This window comes from Sciurus carolinensis, chromosome 13 (assembly GCF_902686445.1).
Source record: "Sciurus carolinensis chromosome 13, mSciCar1.2, whole genome shotgun sequence".
Taxonomy (NCBI): Eukaryota; Metazoa; Chordata; class Mammalia; order Rodentia; family Sciuridae; genus Sciurus; species Sciurus carolinensis.
In genome coordinates this window covers 32,386,890-32,411,239 of record NC_062225.1, presented here as the reverse complement: position 1 = coordinate 32,411,239, position 24,350 = coordinate 32,386,890, and the positions used below count along the sequence as shown (strand labels likewise).

Sequence of the window (24,350 nt, the reverse complement as noted above, 5' to 3'; positions counted from 1 at the left end):
GAAGGCCTGAAAGAGACAGTGCCCTGAACAATTGAAACTAAGTCGCCCTGGCTGTCTTCTGGGGAGGGCTCACATTGGAAGTGAAATCAGAAATCAACTTGTAAGGGAAAACACAGACAAAAGGAAGACAAAATCCACATAAAGTGGGGGTATAAGCAGGGCCAAGTTATCTCACCCATCAAGCCACTATTCATACAACAATACAACAATAACAGAAATGAGAGCTCTGTGATGCTAAAAGAGCAAGTATATCAAGCTTCTTAAACTTTCAGAAAGATTATGTTCACAAATATAAGCAACATAAAAATCAAGGTTAAATTTCATACAAAGTTATGAGAAAAAATGAGAATAAGTAATATAATTTCTCTATACCCATTAAAAGCATGCCTACAAAATAGATTAAAACTGTAACTTACTATTCAAATTAATTAGAGAACTTTAGTGAAAAGATATACAAATGAACGACATAAATTACAGTAAGAAACACTAAGAATAGGTCCTAAAGTTCAAAAAAGAATTATAAAAATTAATAATCATTTGAAAAAGATTGAACAAAAATGAATAAACAGATGCAACTGGCTTAAGATAAAGAAGAAAAAAGAAAAAAATTTAAATCCAAAAGAAAATGAAAAAAAGAGCAAAAAGGTTGACAAATGTTGAAGATAGGCAAAGGAAATTCGATATATGGCTACCAAGGGTCCCTAAAAAGGAAAATCAAAACAAGAAAACAGAACAAATACTAAAAATTACAACCAAGGAAAACTTGCCTGAGTACATGTATATGTTGCTAACCACATTTTAATAATGTACTATATGCCTCAAAACTGTGAAAATAGATTTTCAATATTCTCAGCATATAAACAGAAAAACTCAGTATGTAAAGTTGTAGAGATAATTAGCTTGATTTAATCATTCCACAATATATTACACTTCTATAAAATGACATTGTACTTCATAAATATATATAATTATTTGTCAATTAAAATAATATCTTTTTAAATTTAAAAACATTAAAAATTACTTTGGTTTTTTTTGCGGTACTGAGAATTGAACCCAGGTGTGTTTTACCATGAAGTCTTATCCCTAACCCTTTTTATTTTGGGAAAGGTTCTCACTAAATTGTCCAGGCTGACCTCAAACTTGTGATTCTCGTGCATCAGGCTCCCAAGTTGCTACTATTACAGGCAAGTGCCACTACACCCAGTGAAAATAACATTCTGAAATAACATATGTACTCAAGAAAAATGACTTATAACTTATTAACCAAGATATATTCCCATAAAACTACTGAATTCTAAAGGAAATTGGGAGAGGGGCAGGATAATCCTTGTGAAGTTAAGTGAATAAAAGAAAATTTGATGACATCATACTTTTTGGCACAGCAATGCTTTTTGTCAAAAGGAAACAGAGTACCGTATTTAAGATACTAAAGGAAAGAAAATGGGAGTTAAGAATTTTATAACTGGCAAAACTGACTTTAAAGGATATAAAGCATAGAAAAAAATCTGAGTAACATGCAAGAACCCAGAGGATACTGTTCCCATGAGCCTTTCTTAGGGACTGCATTAGAGAATGAGTTTTAAGAAACAAAATAACTAGAAAAATATCAACACAAGAAGTGGCAGGAAGCATTATATATACTTAAAGAACTAAGAATAAATAATGGCTATTTTCAAGAGTTCAGTATGATATGTCTCTATGCTATGCCAACAAAGACATTACAACATTGTAAAAATGAAAGGAGAAAGAGAAAAGAGTATAAAAGAATATGCTGCAGTGAACCAGGGAGTGAAGATATCTAAGATACTGATTTAACTTCTTCCAGATATATACCTAGAAGTGGGATTGCTGAATTAAATAGTAGTGCTATTCTTAATTTTTTAAGGAACCTCCATATTGTGTTCTATAATGACTCGACCAATTTATATTCCCACCAAGAGTGTTGAAGAGTTTCATTTTCTCCACATCTTGCCAACATTTGAATACATGGGATTTTAAACTGAAAACACTTGCATACATTTTCTCTGTTTGGTCCAATGAAGAAGTCTGCAAACATGACCAGCCTAGTAGTGATGAACATTTCAAGATACAATTTTACACACTGAGAAACCAGAACTTCTTGGAGAAATGGCTGATTCCAGGTACTCTGAGGCTGGGAATACACAAGAAAGTCTGAACTAGCTTGTCATATCAAATAGCAAAGGGCTACCAGAATTCTAGGGTCTTGTGAAAATTACCCAGGGACTTTCATAGGCCAAAGATGAGCTTTATACAAGGTTAAATTATCAGTGGATTGAAACTCACCAAATATGATTGAATTCATGAATTTATAACAACTAAAGAAGAAAAAGAGAGAAAAATTAATTGGTCACCTTCAGAGGAAGACAAGTGACCAAAAAAAAAAAAAAAAATCATGTCATTTATCTTGATTTCTTTTTTTTTTTTTTTTTTTTTTTTGCAGGGCTGGGGATCGAACCCAGGGCCTTATGTTTGCAAGGCAAGCACTCTACCGACTGAGCTATCTCCCCAGCCCATGTCATTTATCTTGAAAACATCAAGAACACGTCCTGCCTTTCTTGTCCACATGGGGATTCCGGATAATGAGGAAAGGATTTGTTTATGAACTTATTCTTTCCAATATGTGAAAAAAATGAGAAAATTAGAAAGTCATGATTTTGCAATCCCTAACGAAATAATAAATCTAGGTAATGAATATCAGTGGTTGTAAACATCACAAAAATGAGACAATCAGACATATGCCTTCTGAAAAAATAGCATAATCCCCATTATGGTCTTGTCAAAGGGATAAAATTTGAAATGCGTAGAAGCCTTGGTGCTTTTGGTGATGGGCAGAAAATACAGAGGATAAAATAGCATGCAGAATTACACATTCAATCAGCAAAACCCAAGCCGAAAAATTTGCAAACAACTTAGGCTCAACGGCATATGGATTATTAGCCAAAGAAAGGAATGGAAGGGGATACAAGAGATTCTGGGAGACTAAGAGACATATCCCACAATACGGAATAAATTGTATCATCTAAAGCGATTCATTTGAATGAGAAAACAACAAAGAAACATCAGAAAGTGATTATTCTAACACGCGTCAGTGGGGGGATTCTAGAGAAGTTGGGAGAATTCTATTTCTTGACTTGGATTACATGAACATTTGTATAATAATAATTTAACAAGCTATAAATTATTGTGTGTAGTTTTTTATATGTTTTAGAATATTTTTAAGTGAACATGTCTCATGTATATGCCTTCATGTTCTTTCTCATTTCTGTAGGGGTGGAATACAGATGGCCCCCAACGTGACTTCAGATCTCCTGCCCCCAATCAACCTGGGCTCCTGAATGCATGAGGGAGAGCTACCAAATGTCCTGTTATCCGCCCAGTATTATTACACGAATAAGAAATGCAGTTTTACTGAGGCAGAACCTTTGAACATGTTGGGGTTTATTATAGTACTTGGTTTACCTGAATTTAACTAGAACACCTTGAAACAGAGTTTTGTTAGTGGTGGAGGTTGGTTGTGTTCCTTTCTCCTGCTAATTCTGCCTTTCAGCCTGCTTTTCTTTCTCTAGGTCCTTTCCACTGTAGTCACAGGTTAGCCTCACTGCCATTTCCTGGGAGTTTATTACAGAGCTAACCCAGGGTTCCACCCCAGATAATCTATATTTTAATAAGATGCCTAGCTGATTCCTCTGCTCCATAAAGTTTGAGGAACACTTCCCTAGAAGTGATCAAATCCATTAACTAGTTTGGTGTCATTTATACCTATCAAAATCACAGTCTCATGCAGTAGACATAAATTTGGGGTAATATAAGCAGAAAAACGGTCCCTCTAGTTCTTCACATAATAAACAGAATTCAGAAATTGTAAGGCACCCTGTTTCTTTGAGTCAAAAACTTCTGATTCAAAGTCTTAGGTAGATGAAATATAGAACCAGACTCTGGGCCACATGCTTACACCAAAGTTGCAAAGATGTAGAAAAGAGGTGCTGGGAGAAAAGCATTTTGCAAAAGCAAATGTTCTGCCCATTTTAACTTCTTATACATGAAATGAGGAATTTTCACACACACACACACATACACACACACATGTAAGGTATTTAGTACTGACCCCAAAACAAACACACAAAAAATAGGCCATAAAGAATAAATCCAGATGGGCATAGTGGCACACACCTGTAACCCCAGTTACTCAGGAGGCTGAAGCAGGAGGATCACAAGTGTGAGGACAACCTGGCTGTTTTAAACACAGTGAGACTCTATCAGATTTTTCATTTGTAACAATAATTATACCATAAAGCTTAGGGAAATATGGTTAAAATATGTCAGTAATCATGAAAGACTTGGAGCAGATATATTCATGGATAGAGTTATATTCTCTGTCAAGAAAAAACAAGAAAACTCAAGAACAACAACAACAACAACACCCCAATGACTCAGGCATGGGTTGGAAGGTGGAAAAAGTTAAAAAAAAAAAAAAAAAAAAAAAAGATATATTCAACAACAACAACAAAAACCACCTAGATGGAAGTGGTGCCTCATGCCTATATTCCCAGCTATTTGGGAAGCTAAAGCAGGAGGATGCAAGTTCGAGGCCAGCCTCAGCAACTTTGTGAGATCCTTGGCAACTTGTCAAGATCCAGACAGAAAATAAAAAATAAAAAAGGAAGGATGTAGATCAGTGGTAAAGTGCCCCTGGGTTCAATCACCACTACCAAAATATAAGAAAATGCACAAAAACTTAAAATATAACTAAATGGTGAGGGGTTTTTTCATAAAGAACAAGATCAGAAACTAGGAAGGAAGACAGGCATGGAAAGCATGCTACAACTTTTCCTATCTGTGCCACACTAGATATGATTAATCAATTACAGCATTCTTTTATGCTGAGCTCAAATACTACTTCATAATCCTTCTCAGCACAGTGCTCCGGGCAGCAACTACTAATCAACCCTACTTCTCCTGCAGGATGAAAGCTGTCTTTCCTTGCCGAACCTCCCTGCAATGCAAGCTTTCTGAATGCAGAGTTGGTTATGTGTCTGAGAAACCTAGTACCATCTTGACTTTCAGAAATAAAAGTGACTACACAATTCTAGATTGGGCTGATGATATATAACAAAGGTCTGACCATTTAACATCTATCCTGTCACTTAACGCTCAGAAAAATCCTGTTAAAAATAATAAAGTTAACTTTTTCACTACTATGATATAAAATACACCCAACAAGGTCAAATGTGGTGTGATTTCAAACAGACTTAAAAATCTGAAGTTTTAAATCTTTCCATGTATATAGCTGCTCCAGGCCTTTCATGATTACTGACATATTTAACCATATTTCCCTAAGCCTTATGGTATAATTATTATTAAAAATGAAAAATCAAAGCAACAAAGTGACTGGGCCAGCAGCCATTCAGCCTAGGGGGCCTGACAGGAATTGAGCCTCATTAAGTCAAGCAAATTTTAGCCAGTCTGAAGGTCAATTAGGGTAATCAGTCAATGCAGTAATCCACCCAAAGCCACTTTAATAAGCTAAGACGCCCCCAGTGCACATAATCCACTGACAATAAAGGCACTATTCACTATTCAGGCTGCAGTGGGGGCAGGTAGAGGGGCACATCTAGGAAGCAGAATAATCAACAGTTTCGCTTTATTTTTTTTTAAGAGAAATGCAAAATTCTTTGGTCATTATCTTGATGGAACCAACTACCTTCCATAAAGCAAAATCATTTTAATTGGGATAGGTAAGTGTCTTTCCTTAATGGAACCAAATACCTCTTTTAAAAAAGAAGAAAAGCCTTATGTTTTTCTTCACCTAACCCAAACATTCCCCACCAAATTCAGGCTCTTCTGGATCAATTAAAGTTCAACTATCATCATTAGCAACACCCATGTGCCAACACTGGATACCTAAGTTTAACCAGATCAGCAGTCCTTGTCCTCTAAATTTTTCCTCTAGGAATGCTAGTAAAGTCAGAATAAAAGTTAGGGACATGTTTCTCTAATAAAATAAGAAGCACCGAAGCAAACTTAGATGATGGCAGTGATTTTGTTGCATTAATGATGCCAACCATGACTTTTCCAAGTAACTCTGTAGTGCCTGCCCTCTGGACTTGACCACGAGGCATGCTTAGGTCTCATGAACACTGGCCAACCATGATGCATGTAGGGGTTTGAAAGGCCCATTTCCCACTGGGGTTTCTGGGTCACATAATCTATGGTCCCCATGCTCAGGCTAGACTAGGAGAAGGGGGACAAATATGTTGAAAATACCTGATTCAAATCAGTCATCCCTGCCAAGGCCATCCCAAATCACAGAAAAGCAATGGAGACCAGACAGGTGAGTGGGCTGAGCCAAAGTGACCACCCCAAAATATTGAGCAACAAATGCTCTTGTTTTATGCCCCTGAGAGGCTACTACAATACAGGACTGTGACAACAGATGATTGATAAGATAATATGTGTATGTTTCTAGAAAAAGTTTTTGTGGTCATTGAATCACTTTCTTGGGGAAATGGGAGACACATCTTGAAAAGAAGTTTTTGATCAAATCCATTAACAAGTTTGGCGTCAGTTCAATTCAGTTTTATTGCTAAAAGCACCAAAATAGTCTGCTTCATGTGATTCATTATATAGCCATGGACCATATTTAAAAATATCACAGGTGAATGAGTGTGGTGGCACATGCCTATAATCCCAGAGACTTGGGAGACTGAGTCAGAAGGATCACAGATTCAAAGCCAGCCTCAGCAGCTTAGCAAGGCCCTAAGCAATTTAGTGAGACCCTGTCTTAAAACAAAAAATAAAAAGGACTGGGGATGTGGCTCAGTGGTTAAGGGTCCTGGGTTTAATGTCTGGTGCCCCCCCAAATTATATAATTATATATATAAAATGATGTATATACGTGTACATATATATGTATATCAATCACAGTTATAATTCTTTTTTGTAGATTAAAAAAAATTTAAATTGTAGCAAAGAGACAAGTTGCAGGGATTAGGACAGGGAAGGGCTAGTGGGGACTCATCCTGAAGGATGGTAGCAGGTGCGTAGCTCCTTCATTTTCTGCCCCAGCACACAGGTCTGTGTCAAAGTCCTCTTTTCCATACATGATAGGCAAAGGTGACTGCTTTCATGGGAAGAGGCAATGAAAGGTTGCCTCAGGGTTCAGGGAGGGCTGGGATCATCAAGGAGCTCCAGATGGCCTCAATCCAGCAGGTGTAGTAGCTTGATTTGATGCTGGTAAAAATGCTAGCAGAAAATGGAACCTGTAATTGTTAGGTGCAATAAAAGCAAACAAAGGGGAAGTTGGTGGTTTGGGAGAGGTATGAAGAAGGCAGAAGCCAACCGCAACAGTAGGCATGGAGGAAAGAATGGTGGTGAGGAGGGGAAGAAAAGGATGGGGAAAACTGATATTGCATATTAACAATCTTCATTTTATATTAATTTTTGTGCAACTGTTCTAAATACTTGGAGTTACTTATTTATTTCTCTCAGAAGAGCTGGCTACTCTCTCCATTTCACAGGTGAGGAAATGGAGGCAACAAACTTAAGCCTACATTCACATAGTAAGTGGCAGGGGCAGGATTTGCACCAAGGTCTTCTGGTCCCAGAGCTCATGCTCTGTACTCTTAATGCACACACTGCTCTGTGCCACCTTAGCATACATTACTAACCAAAAGCAGTGCTTTTTATGATGGTGGTGGAGAATGTCCCAGAAACAAATGCAATTCCTGGATGATAAGTGAAGTGCGTAGAGGATTCTGGAAGCTTCCTTCCTACCCACCCCTGAGACAGTAAAACCAAAAAGAAAATAACTCCCAGGAAAGAGGATAGAGGAACAGACCCAGTGGCAGAAGGATACCACAAGGACAAATAGCGATTCCACCAGGGGCAGAATGAGTCCTAATGAACCCGCACCATGAAACTCAGTGTGTGTAGGGGATTTCTAGTCAGGAAAAGAGGATTCACAATTCAAGACGTGTTTACTGCAAAGATGCCTTGATGAATTACATAAATGGCCCTCTGTATCCACAGGTTCTGCATCTAAGGAGTCAACAAACTTTTGAGTAAAAATATTTTACTGCATCTGAACCAGGCATGGTGGCACACACCTATAAACTCAGTTACTCAGGAGGCTGAGTCAGGAGGATTGCAAGTTAGAGACCAGTCTCAGCAAGTTAGTGAGACCCTTTCTCAAAATAAAATGAAAAAGACTAGGGATGTTGCTCAGTGATAGAGCACCCCTGGGATTCATCTCCAGTACCACAAATTAATTAATGAATTAGTTGACAAAATTGCGTCTGTACAGAACATATACAGACTTTTAAAAATCAATATTCCCTAGGTAGGTATCAACTATTTATATAGCATTTTCCTTGTCTTGGGTATTGTAAGTAATCTAGAGATGATTTAAAGTGTAGTGAGAGGATATGAGTAGATGATCTGCAAATGCTAAACCAGTTTATAAGAGAATTGAGCATCTGCAGATTTTGGTATCCACAGTTGGGGGTGGGTCTTGGAACCAACCTCATGGGTATCTAAGGCCACTTGTTCTTATGCAATCATCTCATAACTCTTTGATCAAAATGTCTTAATATAGTAAACTGAAAGAAGTGGGAGCTTAAGAAAGTGTTTCCTAAGATTCTGCCTAGGTTAGAGCCAGGGGACATGAGAACCCTCCCCGTTTGGGATCCATTTTTCCAAGTTTAGATATGATAATTACAATATGTATGGGAACCCATTAACCAGGTGGTGGAAGAGGTAAGCAGGGTTCTGCCTGACTATAGAAAGCTGCAGATGCAGGTTAGTATACTGTGACAATCTAGCAGTCTAGTTTTTATACTTGTTCTTATGAAAAGTAGGATAAAAGCACATTCATCATAAATATATCGTATTACTTGGTCCATAAGCACAAGTACCTCCAAAAGTGAGAGTTGGAGTCCTCAGCAGCCAGGACTAGGGACACCTTGAACTTGGTATCATCCAGCAAGTGCAGGGATTCATAAATACTGCCTTCATTAGCTCATGGGCCCTGTGATTTGTGTCCCTGATGAATAGGGGCACATTTTTTGACCCCTCCAATAAACAGGCAATGTAATTCCTCTGTAAATTGACTATTAGAATGGTTTAAATGCCCTTGCCTACAAGCTGAAAGGCATAGTTAACACTTTTTACATAAGCTAGAGGACCAAAATTTAGCTATCAATCAACCAGGGCAGAATGGAATGACTTGACAAAATCGTTCGTTAAGTCTGACAGGAGTCAAGAACACAAGGCTTTCTTCCAACTGTTTAAATGTATGTGTGACAAGGGAATATTAATTGCATAAGACAAGACATTTAACAGTATTAGCTCAGCACTACTAGTCTATTTTACCCAATTAGGGCTATTCATCAATGTAAATAATTGCATTTTCTTCGGCAAACCAAAAAGAATGCAGTCCATAGATCATACCTATTTGAACAATCCACTTCCTTATTTCATAGGAGGGCAGAGTAATGAGAGCAGAGACCACGATTTCACTCACCAGTTTGAGATAAAGATTCTTAAAAATGACCAAAAGTTGTCTGCCTTTGGGGTGGGACATGAGCAGTGTATGATGTATCTCGAGCTACATTCAAATAGATATTGCAGAAGTGTTCTTGTAGAAAGTCTAAAAAACCTGCACTGTTTGATGAATATGAAACAGTTCCCTGCAAAAGACAAGAAAAAATGACTCTCCCCAGCGAACTAGAATAGCTAAGCTTAAACTTGCGTGAGACTTTGAAGATTGTGTGTTTTATTTTAATCTATCCAATGAAAAACACCTCTGCAATTCTTTTTAATGGATAGACAGTCATGCTTGAAAGACTGAAAAAGATTCCTTAATTATTTGCTTTCAACTGTGCATTTTGAAATTTCTTTCTGATCTCAAGGGTGGGGGGAATGGATCCATAGAGAAAAATCTACACAAATATCACACTTTTATTAAGAATGCTTAAGTTTTTTTGCCAAAGAAAAGAAATGAGAGCAAATGCACAAAAATATATAATGGTGTAATACTAATGCAATTAGTTCTAAAGAGGCATAAATCTCATTATAAGAGAAATAAGAAGTCCTTGGAGAGGAAATATACTTCATCTCCTTATTCCACTCTACAGAGATTAGTGTTCACTCATTTATTCCTTTTACTAGCATTTGAAGAGCTCTTGGTATACTAAGCACTGTTTGGCCAGGGATAGAGAGAAAAATGAGATAAGCCATCTATTCTCACTTACTGCCAAAACCTCCTCCAGTGTCTCAATTCCCAATTACTAACAAAGCTATAGTGATCAACTTGACCTCACACATGCTTGACTAGACTCATAAATGACTCTGCTTAGAGGCAAGCATGAATTCCTTCTAATAAATACACTGGAATTTGGTTGAAGGAACACTGTAAAGAAATCCAAATGTTTGCATTTTTTCCACATCACATTGCTTAAGATTTTCCTCATGTAAAGATTCTCTCAGGATTTCTCCATCCCTCCATCAGGGCAGACATTCTTTTGATTGCCTGGTTCCTAAATTAGTTTAGAATAAATGGCATTTCACAAGGGTGGAATTTTAGATGGTATGGATGAAGGGGAAAAAAGATATTTTTGTGATAACTGCTTTGCTCAGGTTCCTTAATCCAGACCAAAAAGCATGTTTGGAATTCTGCATATTTGAAAGGTCTACTCTGTGCCTGTAACAATAATCCTATGCATGCTCTGTTGTTAGAGCTTGTAAAAAACTTTCCGAGACATTATTTCATTTGACCTTCCTTACATGTCATGGTGAGGGTGAAGAGTGCAGTTTGCAGGAGAAGCATCATTCTCTGTGCTGTTTAGATGAGAAAGGGGAGGATCCACTGGTTAAACATAGTAAATGCCAGTCAGACCTGTTGGTTCTAAGAACAGTGCTATTTTATTTGAGGTCTCTGTGTTTTGGAACCTAGTGGTTCAAGATCACAAATCCTAACTATACAAATGTTACCTTTTTTTCCATTCTTTACTCCCACATCCAGTTCACCAACCTTTTCCAGCACTGCTTATCACAAAAGGGGATCTAAGAACAGATGCCTATATCTGCCTGTATTAGTCTGAGTATCTAATACTTGACTTTGATTAAATGGTATTCAGTAGGCACAACTGCTTGAATCCAGTGATATCAAAAGTTACCTGATTCATGACATAAACTCCCCCCAGCAAGACCCCTTAGGAATCTCACACTATGCTACTCAAAAAGTGACTTAATCCTTCCACAACTGCATTGGCGACTGAGAAAGATAATCACTGAAGGGGTGGATTTCACAGCAGACTAATAGCAGAAGGCTTTAAAAAGAGTGCAGGCAAAGAGTTTGAAGCAAGGTAAAGAGAAGAACCCCCTAAAACCATTATTTCTTTCTGATGGGGTCAAGCCTATACACCTGATGAAGTATGGTAGATTGCACTACATCGTCATCTGGCCCCAGTCCTCATTACAGCACATGTCCTTTGGGGCTTAGAAGAATCCCCATTATGAATATAAGAACCCCTGGAACCCGGTCCAAACTTGCCAGTTCCCACTGCAGGTGTCCAGATGAGTGACAACTCCGTTCACTTGAGCAGGATGAGTTATTTGGACCAAGCTGCTATTGGGAAAGGGAATGAATGGGTGCTTGCTTCTTGGTACAGGTGTCTCTGTTAAGTGTACCTCTGAAGCTTCTGACTGTGTGTAGTCATTAAGAAGCCCATCTTGCTTTCTGAAACACAGAGCCATTCACCTCACCTACTTTACTCCAATTATGTATAACTGTGGCCTCTGAGCTATTTTTCTCTCCAGAGTTCTGCTGGCGGCATGCTACACTTTGTCACTTCCCGTCTTTAACTATTGCACAGCGTTGCATTTCCAACAGCTGCTGGATTTTTCCCTAGTGGGCCTTTATTTCAGATAGAAGCCCAATGATGGCTACACATTCCCAAGTTTATAGAAATCCTATAAAATGATCGGTACTGTTGCTATTTAAGGGAAGGGCAGGAGCCAGAGTCAGAATCAAGGTCCTTCAGATTTTAAGGGACTGTGGGCTCTTAGACCACTATTTGTTTTATCTTAAGATAGATTTACTCCCAGAGCAGAAATTGGTAGGCTTTTCCTATAAAGGGTCGTATAGTATATTTGGCCTTCATGGGCCAGTTGGTCTGTGCCAGTACTACTCAACTGTAGGTGTACAACGAATGGGTCAGTAGAACTTCACATCAGTAGACAGAGGACTGAAATCGACACAAAAGCAACAGTTTGCCAATGCCTGCTCGAGACACTTTCAATTGTGGATTTGAGTCTTATATCCCTCTCACTCTCCCCATCAGTTGCTACTACAAGTCTCAGGCTTTTTCAAACTCCATTCACCCACTGCTTACTTATAACTGAGCATCTGCTATGGCAACAACTACCCATTTATGAAAAGAACCAAAGAGACTCTAAGAGCCCCCAAAGTGGTCAGTTTGGTTTTATTTGACCAGCTTGACATTTGCTGTTCCTTTTCCTTTTACTCTGCAAGAAAACAGGTTATTCCCATGATCTCTAAACAATTCCTTCTCTAACAGAAGTTTTGAGGCAAAGAAAGAAAAAGAAAAGAATTGTAAAGTAAAGTTGTTACTTTACCTTAAAAATTGTTGGATTAGGAAGGTATCTGGTTACATTGCCTGGCTGTTTGCTATAGGAGCTCTGACCTGGGCTAAACCCCCATTTCTGATATTTCTCCTCAACTCAGCAGCACTATCAAGGGCATGTCCACACTCCCCAAACCCAAAGAAAATGTACCTAAATAGAAGCAGGCAAGCTGGTTGCTATGGTAACATACCGACACAATGACTAGTTGATCAGCCACAAGTTATCTCCTTTCAGCTAGTTATTTTGGCATCTATAAATACAGCCTAAGGCCACATTGATCTAAGCCTGTGGATTTGAAAGGAGGGGCTGAGGGATCTGTTCAGTCAGGCATGGTTCATTAGTACTGACTTCTTCCTGCTCTTACAACTCTGTGCCTTCCCTCTGCCATTTTTCTGGCCTCAGACCTCCTCGCTTGCCTTGCCCAAAGGTGCTTCGTAACCCTTTATAGAGTTGCAATTTAGACTGCAGCTATTTAAGACAGGCTTATCCTCTTTGAAACTGAAAGAATCAAATAAAAATATAGAAATCCTGCTCTTAACAGTTAAGCAGGATTGATGCACTTATAAAAAAAAAGAAGAAGAAGAAGAAGAAGCAACTATGGAAGAAGAGAGGATGGGGCAGGACCAGTTAATCATCCAAACTTCTAGCACGCTCTTATGGTTGGATCAGAAGGAAAAAAAAAATTCTTCTTATCCCCAAATTCCTCAGGAAAGGTTCTAGTTTCATTCTGGAGTACTTGGCACAATCTGTTCAATCATTTCTCACTAAATATACCAGGCAAGTCTGCTATTGTCCTGATGTGCATTTAATCAGATATCCCCCCAGTTAAGATAAAAGTCCTTTACATTTCCCACCTATGATTAATTAGAAAAATAATTATCCAAATTGCATTCACAGTGCAGTTTCTTGAATGAGTCTGGACACAGATATGGATGGCTTAATGAAGAAAATAATGATGATTATATTAAACATGAAGCTTATTATAATGATTATTATAGAGAAACCCAGGGCTCATTAATAATTGATATTTACCTTATGCTCTTTCCATTAAGGGAATTTTAATAAAAGCTGTAAACTAAGACCAAAGTGTACCAACTTTAAAGACTACTGTCATTACAAGGACAGACTTCAGAATCAGCCAGCTTGGGTTCCCTAACTTAAGAGCTTTCCATTGATAAGAAATTTAATCTAATATTAGAACTTCAATACTTAACTCTTTTTAAGAAAAAAAAAAAACTTCTTTGTTAATGATACCTCTCTGAAGAATTGTTGTAGGGATCATTGATAAGAAGAATAGACACTAAACAAGAGTCAAATAGTTTTTGTAAACAGGTTTGCTTTTCTGATCTTCCACATAACCAGGTGCAAATGGGAGAAATGGATCAGATGAGCAAGAGAGATGATTATTTCAGTTGTTTCAATGACAGGAGAGCATCACTGCTCAGACCTTGAACCTGGTCAATCTTAACAGTCAGGGATATGGAAAGGAACTGTATGGGAAGTCGTGACTTCATGTGTCACTATTTGTAGGACTTTGGATCTCTAGATAGAGTTCTTCACTGAAACTTTATCTGAACCTTCAACTTTGGAAAAGAATTCAGTTTTGCAGCACAGAACTAACACCAGTGCTTGAAAATTACAAGATCATTGATCTTACCTCAATTATCTCAATTTTCTAACAACTAAAATGACCCAATAATGGTGCCAGCTGCTGAGAATTGAGATGAGCACCATCTCCAAAGAAAAGGCTAAGAGAAGAGACTCCAGAAAGAAAAGACTGAAGAAAGACTTCTTGTCCTGGAAAGACCCTGGGTTTTCTTCCATCTCTAACAGTTCATGATTTCTGAAGAAATATCTTCTCATTCAAAGATAGTTGAGAGTGAAGCTCAGGAGGACTCCACTCTTTTCCCTTCCTCTTCCTCCTTTTGCCCATCTCCTACCTATTTGGGGTGGGGTGTTATGGTTTAGATATGGTAACCCCCAGAGCTCATATGTGAGACAGTGCAAGAAAGTTCAGAGTGAAATAATTGGGTTACGAGAGCCTTCATCTCATCAGTGCATTAATCACAGATACAGATTAACTGGGTGGTAACTAGATAGATAAGGTGTGGCTGGAGACTCTAGGTCACTCCGGGCATGCCTTTGGCTTTTACATTTTGTCCCTGGTGAGCAGAGCTCCCTGTCTCTCTGCTTCCTTCTCTGTCTCACCCTTTTTCCATGGTTTTCTGCCCAGAGCTATGGAGTCAGCTGACCATGAACCTCTGAAACCATGAGCCAAAATAAACTTATCCTCCACCATGTTGTTCTTGTCAGGTCTTTTGGGCCCAGCAACAAAAAAACCTGATTAAAACATGTGTAACTTAAAATCTTTGAACACATGTATCCACATAATCACTATTCAACCGTTAAGTTTAAAGAGATGTGTCCTTTTTCCTAAACTTGATAGCTATGACTTTTTTCCCTTTGGTTGGGGGACATTCTTTGTTGAGATGATTAAATTTCTTAGCATTTTTTTTTTTTCTGTATATGAAGGGAATTTTCCGTGCTCCAGCATGACAAAAATACCTGATCTGGGTATAGTTTCCTGAAATGTGGCACCATATGTGCATCAGTAAACATTATGTGTAGAGTAAATTAAACCAAGCCTTATAATTAGGCAGTAAGGAAATTACTGTAGACCTGAAAGAGTAAATCAGCAGTATTAAAATGCTCTCCATTTTCTCTGAAGCACTTCAGAGTGCCATAAAAAGCCCATGTCATTGCGATAAGCATCGAGAAGAAATGCATTTGGAGCAAGACAACCTAAAAGACACCACAATTCAAATTGGTCTTTGAATCCAGAGTCCAAGGTGTCATCTCATAAAATTTAAAAGTCAGTCCTTTTGCCACTAATGTGGGAGGGAAAAGAAAACCATCTGACATTGAGACTTTGGGAAGGAACTTCCTTACCCAACAAGTGCAGTAAAGATTTTAGTAGACAGGGGCTTTGGAGCAGAGCCAGGACCAAGGAGAGGTTCATCCATGTTGAACAAAATAGCAACACTGTAAATAAAGACAGGCTCAGTATTGCAGAATTTCCCTTTTGTATCAAGCTTCAGTATAGCTCAATGCTGTACTATCTTACTTCCAGTGATCCTATTTTATTTAAAAAGTTGATACTTTGTTCATAGTGGATTTTTGCATTACTTTTGATTTTCTAAAATAGTGTAGAAAATATTACTTATTTGACTACTCAGTTTATTGGGTGCCCCACAAAATCAGGTACCCAAGGCTAGTCACTTGTTTTATCCCAATCCTGGACCTGCTCCAGAAAGCACAGACTGATTTTACCAACCTCTACAACAAGGGACAGTGAGCAATCAGACTATTCACGTCTTATCTTGGCCCCTGGGGAGAGAAACCCTGTGATATACAAAAAAAAAAAAAAGTCTAAGAAATTTAATCATCTTGACAAAAAATGTCCTCCAATGAGAGGGGAAAATGTCATACCTGCCCTTAACTTTAGGAACAAGTCTCTTTAAACTTAATTTAAAAGCTGAATGGTGATTATGTGGATATGTGTCCACAGATATTGAAAATTGTGATTCAGAAAAAAATTTCCTTTTGCTTCTTTCCTTGTGTCCTGATATAGAACTCCTAAAATCTTTGTAGATCTTGTAGATATAGACACTAATGAAGTATTTTGTTCTAATATTTAGTCTTTGACCCAATTTCTGACACACAACTCTTTAAGAACTGTGTAATTTTCTGACTGATAACATCTGACACAGAGCTCCTAAACCCCTTGGAATTTCCTGGGTGATAGCAGCATCTTTTGTTCTAATGAGGTGACATTTGATGGTCTCCTAGATAACCTCAGGATAAGAGCTTGTTGCCAGGGGAACTGGCCATATGATTAAAGGGTTAGAACTTTTGGCTCTCCCCACATACCTCTGAGCTCTAGGGAGGTGAGAGAGGCTGAAGGTTGAATTGATCATCAATGGCAATGATTTAACCAATCATGCTGTGTAATAAAGCCATCACAAAAATCCAGAAGCATAGTGTTCAGAAAACTCCCCAGTAGTTAAACATGAGGAGTTGCAGGGAGATTGGTGTGCCTGGAAGATGTGGATGCTGTGTTCCCTTCCAACATGCCTGGCTCTGTGCATCTTTTCATCTGTATCCTTCACAATGCCCCTTATAATAAACCAGTGAATGCAAATTAGTGTTTCCCTGAGTTCTGTGAGCTGCTCTGGCAAGTTAATCACATCTGTGGTGGCAGACATGGGAACACTGATTTATAGCTGGTCAGTCACAAGGATGAATGAAAACCTACTCCTTGCAACTGGCATCTGCAGTGGGGCAGTCTTGAGGGACTGGGCCCTTAAACTGTAGGATCGGATGCTATCTTCAGGTAGAAAGTGTCTTCTACCTGAAATGAAGAGGACACCGGCTGGTGTAGGAGAACTGGTTACTATGGGACAAACTTCATAGACATTTAATGACCAGAGGTAAATATCCTATGGTGAATGTGTGACAGTAGGAAAAATATGAAGGTTATTTCCTATCTCTTGCAAGTATCAAGTATGTACACCCCATGAAACAGGTATGGTCTCTGTGAGTGGAAAGATAAGGTAGAGACCAACAGATGGGAGAAAAGATGGAAGGCCTCATGCATCCTCAGATACATCCCCCAAGGGCTTATGAGAAATAAAGGCAGTGAGATTCAAACCTGTGAGAACAACAAAAGTTGCCTGGAGTGTGCTACAACACATATTTTAAGGCGCGGACAAAGGTATGTGAAATCAGTTTCCCCAAATGGAGTACATATCTGTACTTCAGCAGCTCTTGAATCTTCTAAAGCCAGCCCAGCAACAGGAAATAACAGTAAACTGCTGGGTTAGGTAAGAAGTCCTCTCTTAAAATGGGAATTTTTATCATGGTATAAATAGACTTTTTAGGTTATTAAATCTAGCCCATGAAACAATGGAACCAGGGACATGTAAGTTTAGGTGGGAGGAAACTGATGGCTAGAGTATTTTCCATGTGGGGTGTCTGCTATGGAGAATCCTCATTCTTTCAAGACCTGTGTGATGCAAGTTTATTTTGTTTGGGGCAATAGTTCATGCCCTAAAGAAACAGTAATAGGACATGAGCTCAGTTCAAACAAATACACAAACCCATTACAAAGTATCATAATAGAAATATGTTTAAATAATTGAGGAGTTTACTTAGATAAAACATTTTACAGGAATTGAAGAAAGTCCTGATGATAGTAAGGTGACATTGAGGCTAAGCCTGGTAGGAAAAATGGTGAATTTTCCTGTAAGTAATAAAGGGGTAGGGTCATTCCAGGCAGAGACAACGACAAGTTAAAGCCAGAAAGATGTATAAACACCAACTTCCCAGACTGCTGGGTCTATTGTGAGCAGACCTCAGGAAGGCTGGGGTCATGGAGACTGGTTATGAGGTGTGGCCATTATTTTTGTGTATAGCAATTAAGCATAGCCAATAAGAGTGTAGAGGAAGGACAGGACTTTCTGCATTTAGGGGTGGTATAAATTGGACTGAATAACTGATGGAGATTTGAGGAATGGTAAAGGGACAAGCTGCATGGGGCTGTAACTCTCTTGAAAGGCTGATCAGAGCAGGAAAGCACACAATTGTGCATGGCCAACTTGTGGAAGAATATGGCTTCAAGCCATCTTGCAAATTTCATTCATCAAAGAACAGGGACCACATAATTAGTCAGGGATAAAGTAGCATAAATTGAGAAATGTCACAACTAACATCCGCTTCTTCACAACTTTCGAGCCAAGGAAAGGGCAATCTTGAATTCCCCCAGTCACCAGTAGTGACATCCAAGAAAGCCAAAAAGGGACAAGGTGATGAGACTCTGCAGCAAATGGGCTCCTACCAGGGCTGGTGGCAACAGCAGGTAAAGCAGAACCTAAATTTCAGATCTACCCAGCCTCCTCAGGAAATAGGGAGATAAAAAAAATAATGACTTGATGGAAATTTCCCCTGGGAAAACTGATGCCAGAAGCCATTTCAGGTAATAAAAGGTAACCTCAGCAAGGAAGAGTCAGAAGTAACAGATGTATTTGGTAACAAGCTGACTGCAGTGATCCTCTAAGTACGTTTGGTCAGATCAAGGCTGCTAGCTTTAGCAACATCTCCATTTAGGCCATAGCAGTGGGTGCATAACACACTTTAGAATTATCTCCTTTGGAACGGCAGGCTCGGATAAGAAACCTCAGCTTCCACATAGCCTCCCACCAAGAATACGGGCCAACCTGACCTAACCTAATTCTGAAATGGGCATTCTAGTATGCAGAAAGGACATTCTATTAAAAAAAAAAAAAAAATATATATATATATATATATATATATATATATATATATTGTTTAAATCATCATTTTTGGAAATATTCCAAACTTTCCTGCTTAGACATTTCAACTTAGAACACATAATATTATAATACATATTATAATTTTTTAAAATAATCCTACAATGGATTTTATATTCTCAGAATCAGTATTCTAAACGGCATTCTCACGGACTGAAATGAGAGAAGGTGGAGGAAGTTAAAACAAGTACAGATTTTCTAAAATGTGGGGGGTCTTTTGCATCTTTATTAGTACATAATAATTATACATAACAATGAATTCATTGTGACATGGTCCTATATTTACAGAACATAATTCAATGGATTTCATCCCTCAGTACCTCCCCTTCCCCCATCCTCTCTCCCCCACCTCCTTCCTCTTCCCTACTGATCTCCCTTCTATTTCATGAGAATCCTTTATTTTTCCCTCCCTTTTTATAACTTTCACATGAGATTAAAAAATATGACCCTTGACACTCTGAGTCTGGCTTATTTCTCCTAACACAATACTCTCCAGTTTCATCCATTTTTCTGCAAATGACATAATGAAGTTTGTTTTGTACTAAGTCATTGCTATTTACATCTTCCCATTCCCACCTCTCTTTGGCTGCTGAGGCCTGAAGAAATTAGCACAAGAGATCAGGAGTCGAAGCTCCCACTTAATTGAGCACCCTCCTATTCACACATGTTATTGACCTCTCTACTCAGCATAATGTGGTATTTCATTAACCAATATTGGTATAGGTACTAGACTCTTCCTTTGATGCAGACTTGCATGAGAGACAAGAAGACAAGCCTGGTGACTTCCCCAGACTAGAGTTAATGTGGGAATAATCAGCCATAAGCTGGCTCATAGAAAAAAAATTAAATTTCATGAACCAAACAGCACCTTGACAAAGAGATGTTTCAAAAACTATTTCCAATTTATGAAATCTTGCACCCTGGACAAGGTCTAATGAGTTTTCCAGGAGATAAATATGTATGTGATGGTCTTACATTTAGGTTGTTTTATCAGAATTTTTCTAGAACACAGGTGGTTTAGATATATAACCGTTAATCAAGGGGCATGTCTGAAGAATGGCCATTCACCATGTCATTGAACCCTCACCTACTCATTCTGCCTTGCTCCTCCTGCCTTCTTTTATCCTCATTTTTTTTATATGTGTGAATCTGCATTGCTTATTTTGATATTTCAAATACTTCTTGCTGTATGATCATTTTCTGATCTCCATGCTCACACTGCGGTGTGGGATCTTACCCAAGAACCAGACCCCAGGGATAATTACCTCTGACATAAGGTTCCAGTGTGAAGAATACAAACTTTAATATTTGGAGGAAATCATTATTCTATCATTTTTGTTGTGGCTGTTGTTGTTATAGACATATAGATAGCCTCATATCTTTATGAAGAAAACCAGATTCAAATACAGAAATAAATGAGTTTAAAATGTTTTCTTTCAATGAATCTAAAAATAATGGGTCTCATCACAGGCAGATGTGAGAAAAAGAATTGAATGCCATAACAGTCCTTTTTTTCTGTAAATGATTTGGAAAGTCTGTAATTCACACATTGAGAAGCCAGATATCTAAGCACAATAGCACTTTTTCAAAAGTGGATCCAGTGAACCATAACAGCTGGAGACCCAAGAGATGATATCAAACAAGAACCATATTTTTGACATTCACCATAAATTTTTTTCCTGTCTGCAGGGCATACATGTCACCCCAAATTCTAGAGTGATGGAGGTGCTATTGAAAACCAGAAACCACTTTTATGTATTTATGTAAATCTTCCCTCCCACACACATCCTCCTAAGTTAAATCTGTATACAGGTGACCGCTTGCAGATGCTGGTTCTACAGAGGCAGGATGGGATAAAGATTGTGAGCAAAGATTCTGCAATCAGACTGCCTGGGCTGGAACCTGCACATCACCTGTGTGCATGTATGGATGCATTAGCTCATTAGTATATCCTAATGGTGACAACCTTTTCCATCACACAGAATTATTGTGAGGATTAAATGTGGTCAATACATAGAGAAAACTTAGAACCAGTCTAGACATATCATAAGGACTTGAAATATATCAGCTACAATTTAGGATATATCTTGTGGGTATTTTTCAAAGCTTTCACTAATGATGGTCCACCTTCAGCCATAGTTCTTATTTATGTAAAGTACTGGGTCTGAAAGGGGCATCTAGGAAATTCTTTAATTGTAATTTCTTATCAATCTCTGAACTCTGAAGATTTTTTTGGTCATCCTCTCTGGAGACAGGGTCTTGAGAAACACATCTTCAAGTGACATGTTTTACTTTTTGGTTTTAATCTTTTGTTATATTACTATTCTACTAAGTACTCTTTCCAACGTAAAATCATTCTATTCATGATATTTTGTTGTGGAAAATGTTTTCATTGTAATAGCAAATTTGGAACTCTTGTCAAATTGACACTCACTGAATCTCAATGTGAGAACCATTGTCATGGTTATTAAGAGTGAAAGAATGAGAATTAGACCTGGATTGTTTTTGGAAGTGAGAGGGGCTAAGTTTGGCAACACCTTGATGTTATGTTTATTATTTATTAGTTTCTCATAGTGAAAGATTTAGGCCCTAATTTGTTTATCAACTTGGGGAAAAAAAAAAAAAGACTAATGAAAGGATCAAAACAACTAACCAGAATAAACAAGCATCCTTGTACATATAGAGGAAAGTAAGAGATGGTGCCTAAAATAGTTCACAGGAAGTATATACAAGGAGGGCAGGCAGGTGCTGCGGGCAGACACTGGCTGGGTCCTCTCTGAGCAATGGATGGACCGTGGAGGACCCTGGGCAACCAGACAGGTTGTCAGCCAAAAGTTTTTGTTTCTGCAATGGTTTGGATCCAGAATCACAGCAGTGACAGTAGCTCAGACATAGGGCCTACAGTGCCCACAGCTCTAAAATTAGAACATAATGCTTAAAGCTGGCAGTTATATTCCCATAAATCCATTTCTAATTCCAAACAAAGGACTCCTAAGAGGATTCTGCTTCTACTACTGGCCATTGTTATGGGTCTAATTGGCAAGATGGATCCATGCCAATCAGTTTTAAATAATACCTTTGCATTCCTGTGACCTTTTTCACAATTTATGACTCTTCAGTTTCTTGGGATGTGTTGCCTCAAAGAGGGGTTCTTATTTGAAAAATTCCACTTGAACAGTGATCCTTTTTATTGAATAACTCTTGGTGTGTGTGTGTGTGTGTGTGTGTGTGTTTGTGTGTGTAAGTGTCTACAAATCTAACTACACTTTCATTAGGGAAGTCTAAGATAATGCTCAAGATTGACTACATCTTTTAAATGTGGTGAATGGAACTTTGTATGGTTCCAGGGTCACTCTCCTGAAAAACTCTTCCAAAACAAGGCTATGAGAAAGAGACAGGAGACTACAAGAGTGGTACATTATGAAAGTCACTGAAATCTTTTTTAAGCACAATCTTTGATATTACCTTTTTTCCTCTATTAAATTTGATTTCTTTAAATATCATATAAAGGAATATGCATGTATCGGGTTATGGACCTGGATCATTGAGAGTTCTCATTTAGAATCTGTTCTCATGATGATTTGTCTATAATTGAAAGAAAGTATCTTAGCAGGAGGGACACACTCATGGAGCCACTAGCATTGAGGATCACTGTGGCATACAGGCTGTCAGACACCCAGGGAAAGCCTTGTCCATCCAATTAACCAGCTACCCAAATCTAAGCTGATGACCTACCTGAGCTAAGCAAATTAGTCTGTGCATGTTCCATCTGCACAAATGCTAGGTAGCTTCGATTTGGATCAGAATAGCTTTTGTACCACTACAGGTATACATGGAGAGACTGAAGAGATAGGAAGAAAGACAAAAATATCCCAACATATGGGTAGGGATGGAAATGACAGATGGGGACCATTTTAGTCCTAGAAAGGCACATTAGGGAAGAGAAAGGTGTTTGAACCAAATCCAAGGATGTGGAGTGAAATTATGCCATAATTGTTGAATCTTAATACCACCAAACAATTCTATTATACTTATGCCTCTGTATCTTCAGAAAAGTGAGAGAAAAAAAATCACATGGGTGGAAAAATTTTAGGGGAGGACATAGTCCTTCCACTGACACCCTAAAGGAAGCTCTCCAAGAAGTTTGTCTTGTAATCACTTAGAAGTTCACCATAAATTCCACCTTCAATTTTCACTACTGTCCTTTGCTAAAGACAGTTGAACTTTTTCTAGAAATTATAATACCAGAGTAAACATTACTTGATCCACTCCTTCCTTAAAATAAGACAAAAACAAAAAACATAAAAACAAAAACCTGCTATTATAGGTTCATGAGTGGAGAGGTAAGGGTGCTGGCTTCTAGATGTGAAAGATTAATCTCTACTAAAACCAAGAGACCAGGGAGGTGGAGGACCCAGTGACTGAGCAAGGACTAAAACTTAGGGCCCAGATTCCTAATTTGATATTTTCCATTAACTTCCTCCCAGTTCCTACCTCCCATTCATTTCATATTAGACAGGATATTGAGAGATGAACTAACAGGGCAAGGAGAGGTAGACCTGACTATGTATCCACTTGATATGACTTACTAATGCTTAGTGGAACAAGATTTTATTATGATTTATTTCAAGGTAAAATAAGAAGGAAATGCTTTCCCCAAAAGGGCTTGTTGTCTGGGTAGCCAAACTAGGGTCTTGATAGTTCAAAACTAACTGTGATCTCTTCTGGATGATATTAGCTCAAGTGTCCACACAGTCAGGCAATATCCTGAAAAGAGCCCAGAAGGAAAAAGCAGTAATCAGAAGTAGGAGTAGTATGTTCCTTTCCTTTCAATCATTTCTAAGATACTTCTTGGCCATTCTGGTCTAAGCACCTCTATAATTTTGTCTATTTTGTCTGTACTTGATGTGCTGCAGATGAGAATGCTGGATGTTTCTATCTGTGCAAATCTAGTTTTTCAAGCTGCAGAAAATACAGAAGTTGCAGCCTTGGGCAATGGTTTGTTCTAGTTGACTTACACAATCAGCACTTAATAATTAAGATGGACATGTGCAAAACTACCAGTTGGAGATAGGATACCTGTCAAGCAGAAATCAAGAAGAGGGGGTTTTATTATAACTTGATCTATGGTATACCCTCTTGTAGAGAAAGATCACTACCAAATAAAGTGGAGTTCATCATGGAAACCTATAAAATCAGGGTTTCACAATAAACATTTACCACTGTTCATATAATCTTTCCAGGTAAAAAGGGGGTCCCAACAAAGATAATTTTCCCATCAAGATAAATGAAACC

At 38.2% G+C, this 24,350-nt stretch overlaps 1 protein-coding gene across 4 annotated transcripts in view; it reads right to left on the bottom strand.

Moving 5' to 3' along the window:
- Ctnna2 (catenin alpha 2) overlaps positions 1–24,350 on the bottom strand; it is a 1,081,443-nt gene that overhangs the window by 228,742 nt on the left and 828,351 nt on the right. The window lies entirely within an intron of this gene.